General features: G+C 39.6%; 2 long non-coding RNA genes across 6 annotated transcripts in view; one reads left to right on the top strand and one right to left on the bottom strand.

The window, feature by feature from the left end:
• The window catches only part of LOC120384622, a 73,648-nt gene extending 54,290 nt beyond the window's left edge, over positions 1–19,358 (bottom strand). Inside the window, exons 1-5 of one of the 5 annotated variants that reach the window (XR_005588985.1) lie at positions 18,783–19,358; positions 17,738–17,856; positions 15,559–15,650; positions 4,297–4,492; positions 3,136–3,877 (exon numbers count right to left, since the gene is read on the bottom strand). This is a non-coding gene — a long non-coding RNA (uncharacterized LOC120384622). Of the gene's footprint in view, positions 1–3,135; positions 3,878–4,296; positions 4,493–15,558; positions 15,651–17,737; positions 17,857–18,782 lie in introns of those variants that run through there. The other 4 variants (XR_005588979.1, XR_005588977.1, XR_005588980.1 and 1 more) reach the window with 4 other exon arrangements.
• Positions 19,359–21,920: 2,562 nt separating this feature from the next.
• On the top strand, positions 21,921–25,828 carry LOC120384631. The gene is made up of 2 exons (XR_005588986.1): positions 21,921–21,991; positions 25,567–25,828. It is a non-coding gene; the product is annotated as an uncharacterized LOC120384631 (long non-coding RNA).
• The last annotated feature ends 794 nt before the right edge of the window (positions 25,829–26,622 follow it).

The following is a 26,622-nucleotide window of genomic DNA, read 5'->3' as shown; positions in this document are numbered from 1 at the left end:
GGTGCCACAGGACTCTTTGCTGCTTTTACAGATCCAGACTAACACGGCTACCCCTCTGATACAAGATATGGACAGTGGACTGTTATCACAATTTTCAGGTATTTTGCCTGTTAGCCAGTGGATCACCCACGTATGCTCAAGGACAGTTTTCTTCTGATTATGTAAAAATGGCACCTTTTTACTCCATATATTTGCTCCTGTGTGTATTCAGGGTCACATCTGCTGATTTAAGTCACAAAAATGTGTGTCTGCTTTGTACTCCTGGTGGAACTGCGGAGCCAACACAGGTCAGAGACAGCAAACAGGATTCTAGTCCTTCTTATACATAGATTTACCAACGTGTCACTCCAGGCAGAAAACCTTTATTATAGGTAAGGATGTATGTAAGGACTATAGCCCTGTTTGTCTTTCAGATACCAGAAAAATTTGCAGGGCTGACAGTTAGAAAAAATCTTTTTACTCATAAACTGAGCATATGAAAAATTATCACTCACAGCTCAGCTGCTCAGTGCCCCGTGCTGGAGAATTGGCACAATGTCATTGCCATTCCACCTGCCTGCCTGCAGCACCTGCTCCTAACTCATTTCTCCTGCTGAGAAGCCCTACTGGTGGTTCAGCACTGCTCTCTGACAACTCCCATCTGCATCCAGAATTAAGTCCTTCTGAGCTTTTGAGGTACTTGCTCTCATCTTAACTAGAATTATTTTTTTTATAAAGAAATAAATATATTGGGCCAAACTCTTCTGTCCTTGCTCAAAATTCAAAATGATTTCAATATAAGTTTCATCTGAGTAAGTGAGATTCATAACATGCATTTTTATACAGTCCCTCTATCAGGCTGTCCTTGGGATGTCCTTAATGTATTTGTGGGTAGAAATCAGCAGAAGTAGAAACACCCCATAAATCTTTAGAAGCCATATTATAGAAACTATTATGCAAACGCCACCTAGAAAGTGATCATGGAAATCGCAAAAGTACTCATTAAATGTGAAACGAAGACCTAGTGAGGAGCTTCGTACAGCAAATATGTTTTCAAGAGCACCTAAAAATACTGGAATGAAGTTGCTGGAGTAAGAGGAATTTAAAGGAAGTATCTCTCAAGAACTGCCCATTTACAAAACAGATAATGCTGCCATAAACCACAAGTGGCTCCTTTAGATAATCATCTTTGATATATGTGTTCTAGCAGATCACGCCAAGCTCTTACTATGTAGAATTAGCACGAGATAGTACAAAAAGCAAAACACATAATAAAGAAAAGCCCTAGCAGCTTAAGGTGATCTAAAATTATCATTGTGAGCTTATCACAACACACCTTCCAATGCTCCCAATCCTTCCAACCAGTTCTTACTCTTACAGGCAGATGGGCAAAGGGCCAACTTTTCAAAAGTACTTAACACCTTTGAAAATCTGGCTCCAAAACCTTAGTGCCAATATCTACCAAGCTTCTTGAGTCAGAGACGATTAATCTTGAGGTAGTTACATAAAACCTCTTGTCCAAGAAAATATAACAGAAGCAATAATGTGACAGAATGCCAAATAGTTACCCTCCTGGCACGTGAGAGCAAATGTTAAATCTCAAACAAAAAGCAATTGGTAAGCTGCCAAGCAAACAACTGTACCACTCATGCCAAGGCCACGGGTCATACATAGCCACTCTTGGGGGTCAGTTTTATAAAAGAAACAAGACATGTAAACAAAACCAGAGAATGCTCTCTGTTCCTTGAGGACATCCAGAATGTTACTAGCACTGTTCATGAACTGACAGCATTACCAACCAGTCAATGACAGTGAAAAGCACAAAAAGCCATTTTTTATATTCTCATGAGCATATGAGGTCCCCAGTTAAGTCAATGGGAGCACCATTTGACTATCGGAAGGCAAAATAAGGCCCTGTGGCAGGAGATCAGAGCAGCACCCAAACATAATAGCAACCAGTAATACAATATTACATCTCAAAGTTAATACCTGTTCCATAGTGCAAAAGTACATGTGGTAAATTTTTCTGTTTCACTGGTGTTTGGAGAATAACTTTCAGTGGGACTACTTGTGGGGCAAAGCAATAATCATAAGTAAAAGTACATAGACATTCATTCTATATTACTGTCCCTGTTATTTTTATATCTTTGATCTACACATACCATTCCCACTGATTTCCAGTGATCTCACAGATTTGTCTAACTAATCTAGTTAAAAGTAATACTGTCAAGTTACATGAGATTATTTTCTTTAGACGTTGCATCAGGACCATTCACATGCAGAGAAGCACAGTTTGGCACAGCCCTTGAGGAACAATAAGAGCTGCACCGCTGAGTTGACAGTGCTGCTAGGGTTGCCAACGTTCAAACTGCTGAAAACCGAACAACCTTGTCCTGCCCCCTTCCTCGCCTCTCTCCCTAAGTCCCCGCCCCTGCTCACTCTGCTCATTCCTCTCCCCCCTCCCTCCATTGCTTTCTTTCCACACACCCCTCGCTAAGTCCCCCATCTCCCAAGACTCACCTGCTGTTTGCAGAGCCAAACTGGGAGCAGCTGACACAGAGCCTGCCCACCTGCCCAATCAGGGCACAGCGGGGGTTGGTCCCCAGAGCAAGGGGCCAGGGTGGGGAGGGGTCAGTCCCTGTAGCAATGGGCTAGGGCCAGGGCAATTGGGGCATGGTGGGGCAGAAGGAGGGGGTGGACAGGATCCCCTCCCCCATCCCCAGGCAGCAGCAACTACCTCTTGGAGCCCAGTCTGGAAGCCAGCCACTGCTCTCTGTCAGATGGCATCAGCAGCTGAGCAGAGAGTAGCTCATCCATGTGACTCCAGCACCAACTGCTGCTCTTCCCCCCCATCTCCCAGTGGCAGAGAATGGTTACTGTGGCCAAACAGATTTTTAGTGTCTTGTCAGCTGTGCTGACCAGATGCTGCCAGGTTCCCTTTTTGACTGTTCCGGTTGAAAACTGGACACCTGGCAATCCTAAGGTTGCTACTAAGGTTGATCTAGAATTCCCAATTGGAATTTCTGTGGTTTCAAAAAGCAATCACCTGATTGTCAAGAACAATAGTGACCATGGGGCCATAAGAAATTTTACGAAAGATTTTTGGAAAAACAGAGGCTTCAGCAATTTACCACACACATACTGAAAGGGCTTCATTACATCATGTTACAATTAAGAAAAAAACATCAAAACATATTATCACATGCAAGAATAAAACAATGGCTTATGTTGAAAAGCATCTGCTTCAAGTTAAATACAGATGTGAACCGTTGATAGAAACCATGACTATTATCATTGGTGTTTTTGTTTTACTTCACTTTCTGTCACAAAGGACTTAACTGGTTCAGGCATCTTTTAATAAAATTGATCTTAATCCAATTAGGCAGAAATATTCAGACATTTTTAAGAAATGGCTATAGTTTTGGAGTGCTTTCAAATGAAAACCTTTCCCCAATGTCTATTCAAATACAAGGAAGGCATTTTTATCTGTATTGTATATGAGCTATGTGAATGCTCTAGACACTTTGTGCTGATTCAGCGCTCACGAATACCTGTTCTATATCCTTCTAAGTCCAAAGAGTTATTTCACTTTTAAACATTGGGAGAATGGAATCAGACCATTTGCTATTCCTCTAGAGACAATTTGCAAGAAAAAGTAAAAGAAAAAAAAAACTACACAACTTCACTAATACAAAGATGTGTAATCACCAGGAAACAGGGCTGGCTTTAGGCCGATTCCCCTGATTCCTGTCAATTGGGCCCTGTGCCTCAGAGGGCCCCGCAGTGTCTGCTATCTTCGGCAGCGGCTCAATCGCTGCTGCTGCCTTCAGTGGCATTTCGGCAGCAGCTCTTTCGAATCGGGCCCCGCATGTCCTAAAGCCGGCCATGCCAGGAAAAACTAGAGAAAAATAATATATGAGACAACTTTACTTACAAATGTACATGTGGGTGAATTTATAAGCACACAGAAAATACAGAAAAAGGGCAAAGAATAACTGACACACCATTTCTGCGTATCAGGGGTCAACCTCCAAAATAAGTTCAGAGGGTTATTGGTGAAAATGTATTTAATTAGATCAATAAGACTTCACGCAGGAGGAAGCATGTATGGGAAAGTACTGGTTTGCAAGATTGGGCCCAACAATGTGTGTATTGTTATTAAAATAATGTTAATTTACAAACCCTAGAGTCCAGTTAGTTTGGCCCTATCCTACTCACATAGTCTTGGAAGAACAAACCAAGAAGAAGCTATTTTTGACCATAACAGATGCATCACATAAACTGTAAAAGTGCTTTCTTTAAGGTTGAGTCACTTACCAAAACATGATGATATAAACAAAGGATGCCTTGATCATTTCTGTAATAATGAAGCAGATGAAAGTACAGTTGTGATTTGTTTTTAAAGATTCAGTCAAAAGTTGGAGGAGAAATCCATGCAGGGCCATCCAACCAGAGGATTTGTTCCTCTGCAGTTCTTCCCAGATCTAACCCCAGCTCTCCAGAAGCACGGATCCTGCAACAGCCATTATCCAATGTGTGATAGGAGAAACTACATAATGGCTTACTCAGCATTCACTTGTACCCCAAATCTCTGCCACACTGCATGCTGCAGCCCCCTCTCACATTCACCTCCCCACCCCAGCATGTCCCCCATGCTGAAGTTTGCAAGGTGGTCATCAAGAGGCAACCTACAGATGTCTTGCACAGCACTTGCATGAAAGGAATTATCCCTCATCTGAATATGGGAAGTTTAGGGTCCTTTTATGCTCCTCCAGTCTTGGGTGGAAATGAGGACCTCATCCTATTGGCCTGATCCATTATGGCAATTCCTGTGTTTCTAGGGTTTCGTTCTCCAAAGCAGTAAGGGACATTTATTTATTTATTTATTTATTTATTTTAATTGACTAGACCAATTTATACTAGCATATCATCCTGAATTAAGCCCCAGTTCAGCAAAGCACCTCAGCAGGTGGGACATACGAATATTAAGCTTAAAGTTAAGCATATGCTTAACACTCCAATTCAGCAAAGCACTTGAGTATGTGCATATATTTAAGCACATTCTTAAATACTTTGCTGAATGGGGATGGACTTAAAACATGTGCTTTCCTGAACTGGGAGAACTTCAAGCTTAAGGATTTGGTTCAATACAGTTCAACACATCTATTAATATTAAATACATAGTGCACTTTAAAGAAATATATTTAGACTGAAAAGAGTTAATCTTTCTAAAAGCAAGATTAACACCTGAGACAAGTGTTAATTTATTCCTATAACTATCTGAACAGGGTACTATAAAAAAATAACATTGTTTTTTATTGTTTTTAGATGGGTGCATTTTATTTATAGCAAATTTGACACCCTTATTTGAATCTTTTTATAAATCAAGTAAAAATTCAATCTGTATCTCTTAATTGTGGATGATTAGGTATTCCTATTTTTAAGATAACACTTAGTATTTAAGGTAGTATTTTAAGGCTACATCTTTGGTTTTTAAGGTACTATTCTCCTATTGAAGGCAGTATTGGAAAAATATATGCAAAAGATAACATGATGACTTTATCATGGATCACCATGAGTTAACACTATTAACACTTACGATCCTTAGTATTTGCAACATACAGTAAATACAGCCATTTACTGATAACACATTCCAGGTTGAAATGATACCCTACAAAATGCTTAAATATAGGTAACAGCAGGTAGTATTTAATAAGTTATAATGCATAGGTTTTTTTGAAGGTAGCATTGTCTGTTTTGTCACTGATGAAGTAAAAGCCAGGCACCCACATGCATTCAATTGCAACATCAGAGCCCAAATGAAAAGACAAGATTGCTCATCATAAACCACCAAATAATCTCAATAAGGGTTTCTTTGCATGACTTATGGTGACTCAAATGTTGTGGATCACTGAGTTTTTAAACTTTATATCACTAGTACCTCGGTTTCCTGCTGCTCAAAGATCTATAAGTCCCAGAAACATGATGGAAGGAGTTTCTCAAGAGTTGTGATAAAAATTTGCATCTCTGTTGCATACATGTTTTTGCACATCTGAAAATAGTTAAACTGAAAATTTAATGACTGGATCGAGAAAATCCCCTTCAGGCCACAGAAAATTAGTTTAATCTGTGAATGTGATTTATGCCCTTCAGGAGACAAAACTTTACCATGACTAGTACAGCTAATCATAAAATGTGGCTTTATATTTGTTCTTCTTTATGATGCCTGTCTTTGTCATGTAGGTGCCTGATTCTTTCTCTGCACGGAGTGGTGGTGGACTGAACAGTGCTGCTTTATTGGCAGAACACTAGTTTATTTAATGATAATGTAATCTATCCATACTACTGATTTCGGACAGAAGGTCATCTTAAAATGATATTAGGCCACCTTGAGGAATAAAGGTGTTAATTCTGTTTTATTAATTATATTTGAAATATAATGGGGGGGCAGATGGGAGAAGCAGATGTGAATTCAAAGAGAGCTCAGATGGACAGATTCTGTAAGCTTATGTTGAATAGTACCTTAACTCCATGAATAGTCAAAGTGATTTAAGCAGGAGTTGGGTACTATTCAACCAACATAAGGCTATAAAAATCGGTCCCAAAATGAATTATTTTAAAATGTTATGTTTAAAATATAGGCAGATAAAACAGAAGGTAGCATGAACTCTTTAACATTTAATGCTTGTTTATATTGATGCATTTTTAGTTTAATGTCATTTTAATAGCAATATTTTGAAAGCAATATAATATTCCTGTTTATATACAGTTGTGGTCGCATAAATCTGCTACTGTCCCACAATGAGCTTACAGGCCCATGTGAATTCCTCCAAAAAGCACACTTCCCCAAGGGGCAATGAGGCATTCAAGAAACAACAGCTGCACATATTTAATAGGGTTGGAGTTGTTTGTTTGCTTTACATGGAAATATCAGGATACGAGGAGGGCAGGAAAACAATTTTCTGAATTCTTGTGATAAATGTGATGAAACCACCATATGTCTTCAATATGTCATTGCTGTTTCATATCAAAAGCATTCAGCTGGTGCACTAGCATCTCTGTGATGGCCCAGGTTTCAGAACATACAAAAGGACAGGAGCCACTGCTGTTTGATAGATACACATCTTAGTTCGAGCTGATATGTGGCATTGACAGGGTAACAAGCCTTGTGGATAGGGGGGAAGTGGTAGATGTGGTATATCTTGACTTTAGCAGGGCTTTTGACACTGTTTCACATGACTTTCTCATAAACAAACTAGGGAAATACAAACTAGATGGAGTTACTGTAAGGTGGGTGCATAACTGGTTGGAAAACCATTCCCAGAGAGTAGTTATCAGTGGTTCACTGATGAGAGGGGTCCCATGGGGATCAGTTCTGGGTCTGGTTCTGTTCAATATCTTCATAAATGACATAGATAATGGCATAATGAGTACACTTATAAAGTCAGTGGACAATACCAAGCTGGGAGGGATTTCAAGTTCTTTGGAGGATAGGATTAAAATGCAGAATGATCTGGACAAACTGGAGAAATGGTCTGAAGTAAGTAGGATGAAATTCAGTTAGGACAAATGCAAAGTACTCCACTTAGGAAGGGACAATCAATTGCACAGAAACAAAATGGGAAATGACTGCCTAAGAAGGAGTACTGCAGAAAGGGATCTGCATGTCAGAATGGATCTTGAGGTAAATATGAGTCAATAGTGCAACACTGTTGCAAAAAAAAGCAAAGATCATTCTGGGATGTATTAGTAGGAGTGTTGTAAGCAAGTCACGAGAAGTAATTATTTTGCTCCACTCTGCACTGATAAGGCCTCAGTTGGAGTATTGTGTCCAATTCTGGGCAGCACATTTCAGAAAAGATGTGGACAAATTGGAGAAAGTCCAAAGGAGAGCAACCAAAATGATTAACAGTCTAGAAAACATGACCTATGAGGGATGACTGAAAAATTGGGTTTGTTTAGTCTGGAGAAGAGAAGACTGAGGGGGACATGATAACAGTTTTCAAGTACATACAAGGAGGAGGGAGAAAAATTATTCTCCTTAACTGCTGAGGCTAGGACAAGAAGCAGTGGGTTTAAATTGCAGCAAGGGAGGTTTAGGTTGGACTTCAGGAAAAACTTCCTAACTGTCAGAGTGTTTAAGCACTGGAACAAATTGCCTAGAGAAGTTGTGGAATCTCCATCACTGGAGGTTTTTAATAGCAGGTTAGGCAAACACCTGTCAGGGATGGTCTAATTATTACATAGTCTTGCCTTGAGTGCAGGGGACTGGACTAGATGACTTCTCGAGGTCCCTTCCAGTCCCACACTTCTACAATTCTCTGATTCTATGCTTGACACCACAGTAGTTTCTAAAGAGCATGCATAACATATATAGTCTTGCTGAGTCAATGTTTCATATCAGCAAGGCAACCTTCCTCCTTGGTGACAATGGAGCCAAGATTCCAAAATGAATTGACAAATTCAACTTTTTGTCCATCAAGTATGGTGTGTAGGGGGAGAAGTCCATCAGCCACTTTCATCAGTTTGGTCTTCTTCCAATTGTCTTGAAGAGTGAGCATCCTCATTTCTATGGTAAATATTTTCAGGGCATTGGTGAGATTAGTTCATGAGGATGAGAATATAGCAGCGTCATTTGCATACTCCAGGTCTGTTACACAGAAGTCATGAAGTACCTGTCCCCTGGCCCTCCCCATATGTGGCTAGTGACAGCTTCCATCATTTGGTCAATAATGATGTTGAACACATCAGGGGCCAGCCATGCACTTTTGATGGATGTTGCTGTTGTACTCTGTTTTCTGAGCAGTTTTAATTATGAAAGTTTAATTATTTTCCTGGTTAGAGAATGAGATCTTCATGCTAAAAAGATCAAGATGGTAAAATATGGGTCCTGTAATGACTTCTTTAGGTAGAGTCTACAGGTAAGGTAACAGAAAAGCACTCAGCATTGGCCTAGCTCTGCTCCCAATGAAGTCTAACAGGACTTAGAAACAAACAGAAGCACTTCAGAACTCACTTCCATATGAAAGCATAATCTTGTCCTACCCCAGCTTTTTATAAGACTACAGACCGAGAGTTGGGATTCCCAGGTACCTAGCAAGCTGATGCTGTTTACAAATAGAGCCAACAATAGTTTTTACAAACTGATCATGAGTAATATGTGTGGAACCTGGAACTTTCCCTCTGTATCTCACGTATGTAATCCTGAACTTTCTTCTCTCCATTTACTTTCTTCTCTCTTTTTGTTTGTCTCTGCTTTAACAGGAGAGATATGTGGTACTGTGTACTACTGCCTGCCTTGAATCCATAACAACAGATTAGTATCTCTGATCAGAAATGTTCTCATTTCTAGAAGAATTGGTCACATGGTCACATATTCAGCAACCATGTAAGCTATTACAAGAGGAGCTAGGAACAGATCATATTGAAGTTCTGCCTTCATGTTGCCTCCCCATCACAGACTGGGTACCTGTTCATCTATGTGATGTACCCTGCCTTAGTGTTGACTATCCAACACCTCTTTAAGTATGGAGCACAATGTTCTCACATATACACACACACAAATAGCACCAGACATTCATAAATGCTCCTCACTTCAGAACTTTCCTCTATAATTCTTACAAGAGCAATGGGTAAATAAAATACCTTATTCTGGAAAACTCCCATAGTCATCATACTTAATATACTTGAGAAGAGGCTATCTCAGTATCTGCAGTATTCTTCCATGTAATCTCTATAGTAAATATACTGAGGTATTAGTGAGGTTTGATAGATAGATAGATAGATAGATAGATAGATAGATAGATAGATAGATAGATAGATAGATAGATAGATAGAAATTGCAAAGTTTATATGAACAATGCTATATATTAACAAGAGATGGGCCTGAGCTTCAACATTTAAATCTGGTTGTCCACATCCTGTGCCTTGGTTCAGGCCATTTCTAGTATTAATATTATTAAATCAACTAATTTACTATGCAACATAAATGCTTTGTTGACTATGACTCCAGGGTTTAGGTTTACCATATTAAGTGTCACTAATGCAGCTTGTGATTGCAGGGTAATAAAGAATGCAAAAAAGAAAGAAAGACATGCTGTGTTCAGGACCACTTTGAAGGGAATTATGATGAAAGTGTCTAGTAAAGTTCCTAATAAATAAGACACCATGTACGGTATAGTTTACTGTACTTGAGAATTTGAGCATTTCCAGGCCAATTTTGCTGTAATCCCACATGTGCCTGGCAGCTGGCACATGTGTCACTCTGTGTCTGCTGAGAATTACTGAAATAAGGGAATTTTCCTTGGGTGCAGGGAGTAGAATATAATCAGAGTTCTCTCAACAAAAGGAACCATCACTGATGAAATTTACCGTTACTAGGGAACTGCAATAAGATGACATCAAATAGTCTTTGACTCATTTCCCAATGAACAATGAGGACTGAAAGAGTTACCGTATGCCATTAATTTAAACTACATCAGAGAGGACTCATAAGAGTGAGAAATGACTACCCTGAGTAATTTGCACATATATTAAGTCAGGTTATTTTTGAATCCTGAGTGATATGCAAATAAAAGGAATAAAGTTTTTAGAAATTGTCTTTTGTTACTAAAATACTATTCTCTTCAATGAAGCTGTACGAGTACAATAGCTATCATTTCTTCTCACTTGGTAGAGAAAATGACTGGGTTAAAACAATAGGCATCAATTCCTTAATTTTTAGTGGCAGTGGGGTTTGAAATACAATCAGCCCCACGTTAAGAAGATAAGAAACCAATTCAAGGCATAGAAGCTCACATTGTTCTCCCCCTCTAACTCGACAGCTGCTTGTCTGAGGATCTCTCATATGGAAAATATGTGAATATGATGAAACATCTGTTAATGTATCTCTATCCCCACCCTACTCCTTAAAAGCAAAAACTGCAGGCTTGTTACTATTTTCAATAGTACCCAGACACTTGTTCTATTTATTGGCGTATTAGAACTTTAGATAGAAGAACATGCTGGGGCTCTCTGTTTGAGGATGGAATGGACTTTTCAAAGAACAGTCTCCATTAAAGAGCACTGACACTACAATAATGTATGAAATGTGAGGTTATTCATATACAGCAGACAATAGTCCTAAAAGGTATCATTGAAGAGGATTTCTATTTAGAAATGCTTAGCAGCAGGATACCTAAAAGCACAATTTAGCTACATTGGCTTGGTAATATTCTTTTACTGGCAAAATAATTACAAGTCCAGCTGCTTGTGTTCTCCCTTCTATTTTTTATTAGATGGCTACCTCTCTGATCTCTTGCATGCTAAAGACGCATGGAGTTCATACCTGCTGGAGACACTGGCAAATTTTCCTGGCATTCATTGTTGTTGTTTTTTTTACTGGGAAAACTGGGAGAGTGTCAGCAAACTTGGTGCAATTGGGAAAAAAAGTCAACTCCATTTTCAGATAGAAAAAGAGAATAAAAGCAAAGAGTCCAAACATTTGTTGCTCTTGGCTTTAGCAATAGCAAGGCAGCTTCACAAACTTAATAAAACGCACTCATAGTGCTTAATGCCTATAAAGTATATATCCCGCTACAGAGACAACAATCTCACAGTAGGTTGTGGTTTTGAAAACAATTGTTTTGGATCAACTGAGAGTTATTTCTGGGACTATCATTTACTGACAGACAAGGCACTGTCTGTCATTTTCAGATCTAATACCCCATATATCCTTATTTGGTTGTTTTTTTTACAGCCTGTAGACACAGCAGTAAGCAAGTTCAACCACAAGGGAAAATTTTAATTTTTAAAATGAAAATGAGATGATAATCTGTCTTGGTTGCTGCCATAATCTTCCATTTCCACTTGACATGTTTATTCTTTGGCATTTAAAGTGTGGTACAGAATGCCATGAAAGAAGTAGGCTATAAATGTTAGTTTTGATTGAGTATGACATTGAAAAATAAACAAGCCAATGTGTGACGTATGCAGTATAGTTGTAGCTGTGTCAGTGACAAGATATTAGAGAGAAAACGTGGGCAAGGGAATATCTTTTATGGGATCAACTACTGTTGGTGAGACAAGCTTCTGAGCCACACAGAGCTCTTCTTCAGGTGGTCCAATGAAAGAGATTCCCTCACCCACATTGTCCCTCTAATATCCTGGGACCAACACGGCTATTGATACACTGCAACAGACCTCAAGAAGAGCTGTGTGTGCCTCAGAAGCTTGTCTCTCTCACCAACAGAAGTTGGTCCAATAAAAGATATTATCTCATCCACTTCATTTCTCTAATGTACAGTGTAGCTTTCTCATCTTCTGTCATCCTCACTATGCCGCATATGATGATGCTGAGCACTTGCTACCAATAAGTGGATAGAAATGATGTGGGAATCTGTGGTGGGGCAGGTTCCCAACCCAGTCAGGAAGGGGTTAAAGAGCTCCTTTGGATGCAATCACCCAGTGCATGTCTGAGGCTTCCTGCACCTGGAGAGGGGCAGCTCCTTAAAAGGAAGGATCCAAGCCCAGTCGAAGGTGGCACTCAGAGGAAAGCCGAACAAGGCTCCCTAGTGCCATAGAGCAGGGGCTGCTTCCCCAGAAAGCTGCTGAAGAACCTCTCCTGCCTGGACTCTCTGCAGAGATAGAGGGACCATCTTTGCTTTCCATTAAAGGCCATGGTGCTCAGCCTGGGCCTCTCAGTCACTCAGGGGGTTAGGAACACAGCCCCCTTTGTGGAGACGATTTAGCTTTTGCCTTGTGAAGAACAGCGGGATGAGGCCAGATTGTTTTGTGGGCTGCAGGATTATTTTGTTTCCCTTTCTTTTGTCTTGGACTGCAGTCACTCGTTGAAGGAGGGGAGCCACCTCCCTAAGACTTACAGCTGTGAGACCACACCCTCGACTCCAAATCAGTGTTACAGTGACAGCTACACCCACAGAGAGACATCTGGGATGAGAGAGATGCCCACTCTCATCCCTTAGGGCACACAATTGGTAAAACCTATGACAGCCTCAGACCAGGCAGAGATGTCAAAAGCCCACAACACTAGTTGGTAAGTTTAGATGCTTAACCACAATGCTGGGAAAGAAAATTGTAAAAGAACTGGAAAAAACACTTGAGAGTCAGTGTGAAGATTCTTAATATCCAACATTCATACCCTTTTTGAGAGAAGAAAAGAGAAACATTTGGTGGCAGAGAGAAAGAACTGACAGAAAATATGTATCATCACCCGCTGCTAAGAAAACACTTCTTTAAAGAGCAGCCTTCATTGTGCTACTCCCACTGTAAAATGAGTGTAGAGACAACTCTCATACAATGATGAAGGTGGAAAAATCATAGCAAATCTCCAAGTCGGTGCCTTTTGTTTTTACTGCTTTGGATGTGCGTATTGCAGAGCTGTAAAAGCATGGAAAAACCTACCAAACAAGCCAACTCTCTTCTTTAACCCTTTGGCACTGGGTGAGTAGTGTCTGGAAATCTTGACTTCTAGTGTCAAAGGTATCAAAACAAAACAAAAAAAAACCTGCACAACCCTCAGAAGTCTGGCAAGAGAAGTGGAGAACATAAAAGCTGTGAAAATGAGGCTAGTAAGAAAAAAAATAAAGAAAAGGATTGGCGCTAGAAAATATTAGGTCTTGCTGACTGATCTCTGAACAAAGAAAGTTCTTTAAAGAGAAAACGCTTTACATTATTTCTGCAAAATAGAATCATTGTAATGTCATGATTTAAAGACAAAAATGAAGTCTGGTTTACAGAAATCAAAATTACAATTCATGAAGTCACATAAGCTCTTGTCTTATTCTGATGTGCCCAAAAGCTCAGCCAAATCATGGGTAAGAGTCAAAATGAGATGATGCAACTTAGTATTTCTGAATATTATGTGATAACTTTGCTTCTTGTATTTGCAGAAGCTTTGGAACTCTTGGCACCATTATTCCAGAGGAGGAGAAGAAAGAGTTGGTTTTTGTTTTAATGTTGAGTCAATTTGAGTCACAAAGTCAGTTTGTGAGCTTCTTTTTACTTATGTAGTGATGAAACACATAAAACCAATGGGTTGGATGCTCAGCTAATGTAAATCAGTATATCTCAATTAAAGCCAATATAGCAGGGTTTCTCAAACAGGGGTCGCCGCTTGTGTAGGGAAAGCCCCTGGCGCACCGGGCCGGTGTGTTTACCTGCCCCGTCAGCACTGGGAGCCACAATCAGCCGGACCTGCCAAGAGGGCAAGTAAACACACCGGCTTGGCCTGCCAGGGGCTTTCCCTACACAAGCAGCGACCCCTGTTTGAGAAACCCTGCAATATAGCTATGCCAATTTACAGTAGCTGAGTATCTGGCCTTGTATTGAACATTACGGTGCTTCTACAAGTAACATGGATACATACACATATATAGGCCAAATCCTCAGCCTCATTCAGGCAAATGTGGAACCTTTTCCATGCTGCCCTGCCCCTGCAACTCTTGTGCCATATTTCTGGCCCTGCCCTACATGCAAGTCCTTACTGTATTGCTTGCTCTCAGTCTCTCTCTATGTGCATTTCAATGTCTGTCTGTCTGTCTCTCTCTCTCTTTCTTTCTCTCATATGCTCTCTTGTGTGCTTCAGGTTTTTAAATAAGATTTCTGGTGGGGTTGCTGGGAGTTGTGATGTTCACAACGACCAGAAAGTGCCTGGTGCTTGAGTGGCTTAACTTGCATCTCCTAGCTTAGTTGTGCCTCTGATGTGACTAATTCTGAAACACCTGGCTAACCACCTGGGTGCTTCTGAGTGCATCTGAAAAATACTGAGATGCCAGACTCTGACTGAACCAGGCCCTACTCCCACCCTCCTGGGGTGTTCCGCACAGAGTGTACTCAGAGGAATACGTTGTGACAAAATCTTTCTTCTGAACATCCAATGAGCATTCAAACATGCACTGGATCCTGCTGAAGCACACAAGAGGCCACCTGCATGGAAATGAGACATTAACTAGAACTGGGTACACTGTAGAGAGGCACTGTACAAGCTTCCTCTGACAGCTCTGCCATCACACTTCATTTCCGAGCTACAGTATCCCTAAAATTCCAATCTTGTGACCCTTGAGCAGAGATTACCAATCATCCCACATTCCTCCAGATTGTCTTGTTATCTGTGATGTACACAAATGACAAAAGGACAAGGAGTAGCCTAGCAAACCTATTTTGGCCTAAATTAGTTTGGAACCGAGGTCTCCAAAAGTAAAAACAATCATCAGAGTAAAACTTATGGGAAAGTCCTGTATAGTGCAATAGAAAATTATAACCTTTCTATAGGATTTCTATAACATTTCTGTAGACACTGGGGTCACCCCACAATTGAAAAGTCTTTTCTATAGGGGAATGTTTTTTCATCTGGATGTATTAACCCTAGAGAGAAACCTTTTGGATTGGGCCCCACAATCAAAAGAGACACAGGCAGAAGCTAAGGATTCAGAGCGTCTGCTGGGAGCACACAGCAGGCCCCCTGCAGAGGTAGAATGAGCTGCCTCACTTGGAAGGAAGATCAGGTACTCAGAGTGGGGGGAGGGGAAGAGAAAGGGCTGGGAAAGAGGGTCCATCTGAGGTAGTGGTGAGGGCACTAACCTGGGAGTCAGGAGAACCAGCTTCAGTTCTTTGTTCTACCACAGATTTCCTGCGTGATCTTGGGAAAATCACTTAGTCCCTCAGTTCCTCATCTGTAAAATGGAGTCATAGTACTTCCATGCCTCACACGGGTATTATGAGAATAAATACATTAAAGAATGTGAGGTGCTCAGATACTATTGTAGTGAGGCCCCAACAAGTACCTTTGCTGGATTAATCTCCATATTCCCCTTAATCTGTCCCTAGACATAAGAATTCTGAAATAAAATCTAGCATGTTCATACCTTCTAGCATGTTCATACCTTCTAGCTCACCCCTCTTTCAAAGACACACCGCTGTCTCAGTGCTGGGAACAAAATGACTGGTTTGGGCAGCCTTTTGGATGTATAGAATTCTTCTGTGTTTTTTGCAAGCAAAAATCATGGAAGCCTCCAGTTCTACACTGCACGTGTGTCACTAGAAAACAAATAGGCTAGAGCAATTGTGAGTGTATGAGCTGTAGGTGGGTGTCCCATGCTCACACAAAGAGCAGCTGGGAGGTCAGGAAATTGCTAGTTGTGACTTGGAAAGTACCAAATAATAAATTTCAACTAAAATTAAACCATCTCTTCCCCTTTTGAAAAAATCAAAAGCATTGTTCAACCTGCAAATCATCACACTGTATATTTTACCTGCATCGAATATGAGCAATTTGACTCTATTCAAATTATATTTCTATTAGAGGACATATAGATACTGTCCGTATTTTTGGTCTTTTAACCTTCTGCCTTCTGCACAATTTTATTTAAAGAGGCAGTGTAAACTTGAAATCTAATCAATGTAAAAAATATTTGCAATTCAGCAAGTACCTTCAATTTAAAGATTACCTGAAAGAGGGGAAATGGGTTTGTGCCTCTTTTTTATAGATATGTAATATATAAAAAAAATCTTGAAACTTTTTATTAAAAAAAAATTCCGCTTGCTTTGTGCTTTAATATTTCAGGAATCTCAAGTCTGGTCACTCTTGGTTTTGTGAGAAGAATCACTTGCATTTTCAGAATACACTGTGAACTTTCTCAGCACTTAATGAAAGACAAGAAAAGGTGTTGAAATTTTGTATAAACATACCATTTTCTTCAAAGAGTTTTAAACAATCCAAATCAAAATCTCTTCTCTCAATTAATCAGGATTTAATGGCTCACTAATGGTGATGTCATGATCCTACTAGTTCTCCAGGTGTCCACAGTATCTTCCAGGAAAACCAGGGTAGACAAGATCTGAATTTCTAATGTAAATATTATGATACAGCAGCAAAGAGTCCTGTGGCACTTTACAGACTAACAGACGTATTGGAGCATGAGCTTTCGTGGGTGAATACCCACTTCGTGCATCCGAAGTCTAAAAGGTGCCACAGGACTCTTTGCTGCTTTTACAGATCCAGACTAACACAGCTACCCCTCTGATATTATGGTACAAAGATCTACGTTTAAAAAAACACTAAGGACACAAAGTAAATCATTCAAACAGGAAATGCCGGAATTAAGGTTGCCATTACAACCTTAATTTATCCCCCGCAAGCCGATGCATCTTGATACCATCTTTAATTATATGATCAAATACTATTTTTCCACAGGACTGCTGTACCATTGAGTGCACAGGATGGACATTGTTCAGGGACTGAATCAGGATTCTACAGTGAAGGAGGCTGTTGAGTGTCTCGAGAAGTTAGTGGGAGCAAGAGGCAGACTATGCTGGAGAGAGCCCAGAGGAAGTAGAGGAAGGACTAGGAAGGGGTTCTGCCCTCTCCTACCCAGCCTGTCCACTTTGTCCCTGTCCCCCACCCCTTCTGTTCTCCCCTTCTGTTGACCTTGTTTCTCTCTGATCCTGATTCACCCCTAGCATACACCCCCTACCCTGCTTCATAGATACAACAAGGCCAGAAGGGACCATTGTTATCTTCCAGTCTGACCTCCTATACAACATAGGCCACAGAACTTCCCCCAAAAAATTCCTAGAATAGATCTATTAAAAAAACAAATCTTGATTTAAAAATTGTCAGAGATGGAGAATCCACCACAATCCTTGGTAAATTTTTCCAGTGGTTAATTACTCTCACAGTTAAAAATTAATACCTTTACTTTAAAGCTACAACACAGCAATAGTTTGGAATGCTTTAGCAAAATAGTACTGTTGCAATTACCATTTTTTTAAAAATCAGCTGTGTAGTTTGTCCAAAGTGTCAGTCACTGGTGCAGCCAGCCAGTCTCTGGGAAATTGGGGGAGAGTACACGCAGTACAGAAACTAAATCCTTTCTCCTCCTATTAAATGAGAAGGAGACATGGTGGAACAATGAAAATGTGGACATTTTTCTAAAATTTGAAGGCTCTTAACACCCCTGCCTTAATCCTGCCATCAGTTATGCCCATTAAGGATATACAATGTGTTGATCCTATACTACTAGCTTGTAAAAAGAAGGGGAGGAGAGGGTAGCTATTAACAACAGAATTCTAAGAAAAATGCAGCACATTTCACAAAAACACTGTTTTGTACATCTAACATTAATGTAGCATTAAACATGCTGCCAAACCTGCCACACTATGTTGGTTTCCAACTTGTCCCTTATTAGCCGTCTGTTTTCTTATGTCTTCAATGATAGCACCAAAATAAAAATAACACTGAGGTTTTTTGTTTTGCTTTGTCATCAGTGGAATAATGTTTTGACTACGGCTATTCAATATCATATTCTCCAAGTGGTTCCAAAAGTAATACAGCCAAAGTTAGCATCAATCAGACAACACACGGTAGGCAGAAAAGGGCAACATTATGGGTCATTTTTTCTTTCTGTTTTTTTGCATCTGTAATCAAGTGCAGGTGCAAATAATGCCACTTAGCTAATAACTCAATTGTGCCTGCAGTTCTGATAGTTACATGTGTATTTGTCATTAGGGCCAGCAATTAACTACACATTTTGTTGCGGGTGCAAAAATAGAAGCCAAATTGATGCTCTTTCAAAAGTTTGGCCCTGGGTGTCACTATATCATATACATATTTACAACTCTGAATCATAAGTGGAAAATGTTCTGATTTGATCTTATTTACACTTACAAGATATGATTGGACTTTACAAGCTACGACACAGAATAAACACATACTCCTATTATAGACATAACTAAAGGTTACATATGACTAATATGATTTGATGCTCTAAAGTAGAAAAGGTAAATATAATTTTCCTGCACCTTACCTGCTAAGCATGTGAGTAGTCCCACTGAAATCAGAAGGTGTGCTTATGTGCTTGAAATTAGGATTGTGTTTATGGGGCTGAAGAATTAGTAGTCTCTTCCTTCACACATAATGGCCCCAATCTTGCAGTCCTCACTCAGGCAAACATCCCTTTTAAGGCAACTGGAGTTTTGCCTGACTGGAGGATCAGTCCCAATGTTTCCTCCTCAGATGATGGACTCAGGCCAGGTTGATAGAGAGATAGAGAGATAGATAATCTCAAACCAAACTGCATATAGATATTTACAGATCATTGATAGAAGAATCTAAAAAAGAAGCATACTTATAGAAAACAAGTCTAACAAAGACACTATGGAATTTGAATCCTATTTCCAAGATGAACTTAGAGCAGTAACTGTAAAGAAGTTACAGAAACTGTATTAATTGTCCATCTGTGTCAGTGAAGAAGCCACAGGTTTCCCTGAGGTGCCTTCTGTCTAACCTCAGGAAGGTATGAGTCCTACCACAGATCTCACCACCTTCAGTACAAATTGTAAAACCCAATTCTTTGGCCTAGAGATCTTCTGTGTGTTTACTTTTGGAATGTGTATGGTGTTGTCATAGCACATTCTAAATGGATTGACAACAAATGTAGAGCCTGCCACTCTGGTGTGACATACTCTGATTACACTGGTCTACAATTTTTGAGAAGTCGTCTGCTTCAGAGATAAAATGTGCTATTTATTATGTATTTTGATGTGCTGAATTCAAATATGACAATTAAAACAACTGATTGGCTACTGTTTCTAAGATATTTAAGTTTTTACATTTTATGTCTATGTTTATTGTGTAGATAGTAGAGTTTTAATCATAAATTGTAAACCTAGGTCTTTTCATGTGTTTATGGTTGCTTTACATGATAATATTTCACCTGTCCTGTTTATGTAACACTTTAAAAATCAGCAAAAGGGTTATATAAATAAAATTTATTATGAAACAAAAGGCAAAAAACTATTATGTACATAGTTTAGTCCTATTCAGTGTCTACTCGGCGCTTCTTGGCTTGTCTCTTGTATTCATTAAATGGAGCATCTCTTGTCACTGTCCAGCAATAGTCTGCAAGCACTGATGGGCTCCATTTGCTCTGATAGCGTTTCTCCATTGTTGCAATGTCCTGGTGAAATCGCTCGCTGTGCTCGTCGCTCACTGCTCCGCAGTTCGGTGGAAAAAAATCTAGATGAGAGTGCAAAAAATGTATCTTTAGTGACATGTTGCAACCAAGGCTTTTGCATGCCTTGAGGAGGTTTTCCACCAACAACCTGTAGTTGTCTGCCTTGTTGTTTCCGAGAAAATTTATTGCCACTAACTGGAAGGCTTTCCATGCTGTCTTTTCCTTGCCACGCAGTGCATGGTCAAATGCATCATCTCGAAGAAGTTCACGAATCTGAGGACCAACAAAGACACCTTCCTTTATCTTAGCTTCACTTAACCTTGGAAATTTTCCACGGAGATACTTGAAAGCTGCTTGTGTTTTGTCAATGGCCTTGACAAAGTTCTTCATCAGACCCAGCTTGATGTATAAGGGTGGTAACAAAATCTTCCTTGATTCAACAAGTGGTGGATGCTGAACACTTTTCCTCCCAGGCTCCAATGACTGTCGGAGCGGCCAATCTTTCTTGATGTAGTGGGAATCTCTTGCATGACTATCCCATTCGCAGAGAAAACAGCAGTACTTTGTGTATCCAGTCTGCAGACCAAGCAAGAGAGCAACAACCTTCAAATCGCCACAAAGCTGCCACTGATGTTGGTCATAGTTTATGCACCTCAAAAGTGGTTTCATGTTGTCATAGGTTTCCTTCATATGGACTGCATGACCAACTGGAATTGATGGCAAAACATTGCCATTATGCAGTAAAACAGCTTTAAGACTCGTCTTTGATGAATCAATGAACAGTCTCCACTCATCTGGATCGTGAACGATGTTGAGGGCTGCCATCACACCATCGATGTTGTTGCAGGCTACAAGATCACCTTCCATGAAGAAGAATGGGACAAGATCCTTTTGACGGTCACGGAACATGGAAACCCTAACATCACCTGCCAGGAGATTCCACTGCTGTAGTCTGGAGCCCAACAGCTCTGCCTTACTCTTGGGTAGTTCCAAATCCCTGACAAGGTCATTCAGTTCACCTTGTGTTATGAGGTGTGGTTCAAAGGAGGAGGATGGGAGAAAATGTGGGTCCTGTGACATTGATGGCTCAGGACCAGAAGTTTCATCCTCTTCCTCGTCTGACTCAAGTGAGAATGATTCTGGTGCATCAGGAACCGGCAGTCCTTCTCTGTGGGGTACTGGGTGTATAGCTGATGGAATGTTTGGATAATGCACAGTCCACTTTTTCTTCTTTGATACACCTTTCCCAGCATAGATTTCCTTTTCCTGTTCAACCACTGGCGAAGATTTGTTAAACAAGTGTTGCAGTATATGTGTGGGGCCTACCTCTTGTCCTGATCTCCAATTTTGCAGCCAAAATAAAGGTGATAGGCTTTCTTAACCATAGTGGTTATACTGCACTTTTGTGATGCAAAAGTCACTTCACCACAAACATAACAGAAATTATCTGCACTGTTCACACAAGTACGAGGCATCTCTGCTCACTTTGGCTAAACAGAAATGTGTCCCTTTGCAAAATCAAACACTGACAAATAAGAGAGCAGGACACTGTATGATTTCTAGAGCTGATATAGGGCAATTTGTTCAGCAGAGTGATGTAAGCTTCGTTATGATTGCATCATCCATGACTTCTAGGAATAACATGATGCAATTCATATCATGTATGACGCAATACCAGCTTCAGATTGCATCATTCATTGTTTTGCCTAAAAAGCAAGTACTGTCCAAACCCAGTCATAGATTTATTCATAGATCCAGTCAAAGATGTATTTTAGTCATTTCTGGTTTAAATTGAGATCCCTTCCCTTTATAACTCACTTATCCTCCGCTATTCCCAAGTCAAGGGGCGTATATACTGACCCAATAGCATATCTTGAAAACTAGAGCCAATCAACAATTTTAAGCATCATTTTCGTTCTCAGTGACCCAGAATTAGTAAAGTTGGACTACATTTATTTCAGAAGCATTTTGGCTGTAGAGCAGTGTTATCTGCCATATTTAGCAGGCAGTGTCCTATGTTCTGAACCAGCTGAAACTTCTAAGCTGCCAGATTCAGCAAGGTACCTAAAATACTTAACATGTAGGATAACTTGTAACTAAACACAAAAGAAAGATTCTTACCAGTTCTTATAAGAGAAGAATGGACTCAGTGGCTGGGAGGGCATGACAACACTTGGTATCTCCAGGTCATTTAGTCCTCTCATGCTGAGTAGAGCTGTGTTTGACCATCTTAAGGACAAAGTATCTATATGTCTTTCTCTAGCATTACTCCAAAAGGATGACCACAACCTTCGCCATTGCCAGGAGTCCAGTATACAAGGCATCACACTGGTCTCCAGGTCATCAGTCTCCTTGTAGAAGGACTAGAATGATATTCTTTTGAAAAGCATGAGGATGAGGGGGAGCAGAAAGAAGGAGGAGCAAAATGGAGGAGTGTAGAAAAGTAGGTGGATATGAGTTCAGAAAGCTAGAATGGAAAAAAATGGAGAGCTTTAAAATAAAAAGGCAATTTTGCAATAGATGTGGAGCTAGTGAAGTAACTCTACTAGAGGTGGCGATTAGGTGGGGCCAGAATGAGAGAGTAGGCTCTATTCAGAAATCTGACCCTGGTGGAAAGAACTGATCAAAGTGTGCCCATTGTGAATAAAATATCTGACTAATGTAGCCTTTTCTGTTCATGAATCATTTACAAATGGATTCTGAATTCTGCAAAGGTATCACAGGTAATTGCCTGACAGTTTATGGAAACAAATTTCAGTCTTTTATAGGGTGTTCACAAACTGTTCACTGAATAATTGCTATTCTTTATTTGAGGGTTGTGGTTGGTCAGCTCAATCATATGTTATAACTTCTGTGCCCTGATTGGATGATTGAAACTTTTTAACAGAAGTATAACAAATAACATTTAGGGACTTATGAGCAATGAATATTCCTGTCTGCACAAAAATATCTCTGTTTGTAAGTGAATATGGGTATTGAGATTAAAAGTAGCCATTCCCCAAATATTCACATAAACAAAAATCCATCAAAGAAAAATGTTCATGAGTAGCAAATAATAAAGGGTTTTGATATAGCTGAATTGTGCAGCCATTCAGAAGGCAAACAAATACTTACAAACTCTGGACTAGATCCTTAGTGGGTGTAAATCCAGTGATGTTGATGGAATTAATGGAGCTTTGTCGGGAAGCTTAGAAAGAAAGGATTTAGGAAGATCATAATAAGATGCAATTGGACCAGATGAGCTGGGAAGTGATTAAGGTATGAATCAGGTATTCAAGGGGGGCAGAAAAAGGGAAAGACAACTTCTGGCAATGTTGCTGAAGTGGTGACAGGTGGACTTACAGATCAGGGAGATGAAGGAGACGAAAAGAAAGTCTGAGGTCAAGGATGACTCAGTTTTATTTAAGATTTAAGACTTAGGAACAAAGTCAAGGTTTGTCAGAAAACTGGGATAAAAAGAGTCAAGCACTGTTAGAATAACAGTTACATTCAGGCATGTCTAGAAATATAGATTGATCTAGGTTCTATAGGATTTTAATATTAACATTAGGCAGCAGATGAAACTCTTAGACAGATTAACTGAGTAAGTGATACACTGGATGAGCAAAATGACTGGTCAGCAGATTTACCACAGAGCAGATTTAGCAAGATTTAGTTTACAGAATTTTCTCTGTAGTGAGGGTTGGTTAATATTTTTTTATACTGAATGAGGACTATGAATGAATGCCCTTTTCTCAAAACCCATCTAAAATCACAGTGACACCACAGGGCTATTTCTAGCATAACACAAAACCTGTCCATATTGTAAATATGAAATATTTTCCTCTAAGGTTAACTCAGAGCTCCCATGCTGTGATGAAAAGCCACCCTGCCTCGATTTAAAAAACAAAAACAAAACAGTGTACGTACATACATCGTTAACAGGCAGAGCGGAGCAGAATACAAACCCTATGCACCATCTCTGCCATAGCAATGTACTATTACACACGCACATATCCCTTCTTTTTTGTCTCCTAGACAAACATGAGTTGGGGAGGGACTGTTATGGGAAAGAATAAAGAAATATATCTTTAAATCCAGGAGCCAGACCATCCCTACTCCTCCTCACACAGATACCAGATTCTGCACAGAGTTCTACACAGGGTCCCTAGAAGTGGGAACAAAGCCAAGAAAATAGCAAATCACCCCTAGCACATGATTGATGAATATATGTGCACAGCGGGTTTCATTCATATACAAATCCAGGTCCATGTTACTAAATTTGATGGGCTGCAAACAAAAATCATGCAGAAGGGAACATGACATAAAAGGAACCCTGGCTGCATATCTTCGTTACAGGCATCCCAGCCATTGAGGAGAGAAAACCCAGGGCCACCAGCACCAAAACAGAGCCCTTACTACTTGAGCTGAAGAAAACTTAGTCAGCTGTGAAAAAGTAATAGACTGTCATAGTCACTGGGGCTAGCCATGTGAGGAAGACATGATGGCCTGCAGTAGGCCAGTGTATTACACATATTTGACAATCCTACAGCTTTCCCCCACACGGACACAACTAGTAAAGTTTGCAGATAACACAAAAATTGATGGAATAGTAAATAATGATTGGGCAGGTCAATTATACAGGTCAACCTAGATCACTTAATAAGGTGAGCTCATCTGAACAATACATTTGAAAACACTACATAAAAGTCAGGTCTTATTTATTAATTATGATTATTATATTTACTATGCTATACTATTAATTATTATTAATAATAATAATACAGCCAAATACAAGGTCATACATCTAGAGCATACTAATCACATGGCAGACTTTATCCTGGAAAAACAGTGACTCTGAAAAGAACTTATGAGTCACCTCAGAAAACCAATGGAACTTATATAAGCTCCCAATGTGATACTGTAGCTTAGGAGGCCAGTGCAATCCTTGGATGAATAGACAGGAGAATAACAAATAGGAGTAGGCAGGTGGTATTATCTCGGTATACTGGAATACTGTGTCCCGTTCCAATGTCCATACTTCAAAAAGAATGCAGACAATTTGGAAAGGGTTAAAAAAGAACTACAAGAATGATTTAAGGTCTGGAAAACCTGTCTTACCCTAAGAGATTTAAGGCTCAATCTATTTAATTTATCCACGGGAAAGTTAAGAGGGGACTTTATCACAGGCTACAAGTACCTATATGGGGAACAGATTTCTGATAATAGATAACTTTTTAATGTAGCAGAAAAAGGCATTGTGATATCCAATGGTTGGAAGCTGAAGCTAGACAAACTCAGACTAGAAATAAGACACAATTTTTAAACAATGAGGGTAATTAACCACTGGGGACTTGGTGGGTTTTCCAACACACAGAGTTTTTAAATTAAGACTGGATAACTTTCTAAAAAATATGCTACAGCTAAAACAGAAGTTATGGACTTGATGCAGAAATGACTGGGTGACATTCCATGGCTTGTGTACTGTAGGAGGTCAGAGCAGATGATCAGAATGGTCCTTTTTGTCTTTGAGATTTAATCTACAGTTAATCATATGGTGCACCAGGAAGGAAAAGGCACTGAGAGGTGCAAATATATTGTGAGTTTCTTTGTTTCCCTGCCATTATAACTGAACGTTATTTTTATGTTTGTACAGGCTTCTATCATTTCTATTTTACAAAACAGCCACTGCTGGCTGGCGCTGCATAAGCATCTCGACCTACACAGCTGCAGCTGAAGCTCTCTACAGCACTACAGTGACAATAATATTGAGAAAAGAAGCAAAAGAAACTGTATGAACAACTAAGTAAGAAAATAAGCATAGGCCTTACAGGGAATGCCCATGAGTTTCAGCCTATGAATGAAGCAAGGAAAATATGTGCTTCTAATGGCATCCTTTTATAAAAAGCATTCAACTCCTAAGGTTTTTATTTTATCGGTGAAAATCCTTATTATAAGCTCTCCCATCTCTTCCTTTGTATTTGGCAAAATAACCATAAGTAGATTGAGTTGGGGTACTTGTATCCTTAAGTACAGCCCAAGGTTTGCATAAACAGTTCATGTTTTGTTTTTAATTTTGGAAACAGAGGCTGGAGACATCCCCATCAGATTCTAACTCTCTTAAAGCACATTAAATTTGGGCACCTTATCTATCTACTAGTACACCTTTCACTCATTTTCTAGAAGTATCCCCCTAGAATGGATAGCATTTTTGGAAGAATCTGAAGACAGACTGTGTCGTTTATATCAGGAGGGATGCATAATTATTTTTCAATTTTCAGAATGCTATTTAGAGGAATCCTAACTGTTTAAACACTGTTTACAAAATTCAAACTCTAACCAGATTCAGGTCTACATGTACAAATTATACATAAATATTAGAAAAAATTGTAATATCCATCAAGTTATTGCCTGCAATTTCTTACAACACCATGTTATTTTACCATCTTCAGGAACAAATTCCATTGTTCCATACACATCACATCACTACTGTCAATTTCCATTGACATATTTCACTATTCACATTTTAAAACTGATGGTTAAGGTCATTCCCACACTGTCCAAGATGTCATATATGCTCTGAATATACAGTATTGTGGAGGTCTAAGCATCAGAGTCAACATTTTCAAAAATGGCCACTGATTTTGGGTGCCCAACCTGAGAAATATAGGGATTTATTTTCTGAAGTGCTGAACAGAAGTTAATGGGACTT

Source organism: Mauremys reevesii, linkage group 1 (genome assembly GCF_016161935.1).
Source record: "Mauremys reevesii isolate NIE-2019 linkage group 1, ASM1616193v1, whole genome shotgun sequence".
Taxonomy (NCBI): domain Eukaryota; kingdom Metazoa; phylum Chordata; order Testudines; family Geoemydidae; genus Mauremys; species Mauremys reevesii.
The sequence above is the reverse complement of the archived record's forward strand: the minus strand, read 5'-3'. Positions and strand labels throughout refer to the sequence as shown.